The sequence below is a fragment of the Wasmannia auropunctata genome, unplaced genomic scaffold (assembly GCF_000956235.1).
Source record: "Wasmannia auropunctata unplaced genomic scaffold, wasmannia.A_1.0 LD336060.1, whole genome shotgun sequence".
Classification (NCBI taxonomy): Eukaryota; Metazoa; Arthropoda; class Insecta; order Hymenoptera; family Formicidae; genus Wasmannia; species Wasmannia auropunctata.
In genome coordinates, this window is record NW_012026830.1 from 1,029,245 (window position 1) to 1,030,344 (window position 1,100).

General features: G+C 35.0%; 1 protein-coding gene across 2 annotated transcripts in view; it reads left to right on the top strand.

The window, feature by feature from the left end:
• LOC105450527 (cadherin-87A) overlaps positions 1-1,100 on the top strand; it is a 190,655-nt gene that overhangs the window by 148,971 nt on the left and 40,584 nt on the right. The window lies entirely within an intron of this gene.

Genomic DNA, 1,100 nt, shown 5'->3' on the forward strand with positions numbered 1-1,100 from the left:
TCAAAGACATCACATTTAGCGACGAAGGCAAATCTATTAGAGCAGATAAATTTATTATCAAACATGTGCGCTCTATCGACGGTATCTGCAAAATTGAAAGAGCAGCGCTCGACAATCGCGCTACTGTACGAAAAAAGAATTCCGCTCCGACAACAAATAAATTAAAACGTAATATTTCTCAAGTTATCGATGAAGCAGATGAAGCAGCTATTGAGTCATTTTCAGATGCCGAAGAAAATTGGCGTGGTTTAAATCCGACAAAAAAAATAAAAGAAGAAGCCGCGGCAAACATAACTGCAAAAAAAAGGAGAGGAAAGCATCTAACGGCTTGCCCAGACATTACTTATATTCACAATCGCCCTCTCCGAAAGAAAAAAGACGTTTGTATACAAAATGGTTCGATGCTTCCACCGATTAAAATTGGAAAAACAAAATTACAAGCGCTTTCCACCTGTCCTTTCGACACTCTAATAGAGCTCTTAGCGACAGCATATGCAGATTCTGTTGTTTATAAACAGACAGTCGATGAAAAATACAAACACTTAATATTTTTTGAAACAATGATAAATTACGTTACCAATAGTGTTAATAACGCTTTTTATTTTGAAAGACTATCTTATTTATTGACAATTTTTGACGTAGATAAAAGCGTTGTTAATTGTGCTTGCAATATTTCTACTTTTATTACAAAAGTATTGTTCGAAGCACCAAGTGTCAAGGAAGAGATCTCGTGTACGCAGTGTCACCATGAAGAAATTAATAATATCCCGATATTGGAAATTAATACAAAACCAATTCTTACAAATGGCCTGCACGACGGATTACAAGAATCTATGGATATTTTTTTTAACAAAAAAATCTCATGCAAAAGCTGCGGTCAAAATATAATCTGTAAAATAAATCCAGAGTCGCATTTATTCATAGATGTCGAACACGCCTATCATAGCACGCTGTTAAATATAATGGGATTTTCAAATTCACCCAAGCACGTACCACTGTCAGAAATACCAACGCAGTTGTACATAAAAAATGAAAAATATAAATTAATTGGATTGATTTCGTACAGCGGTTTCTGACGAGCAACAAACAATAGGCCACTA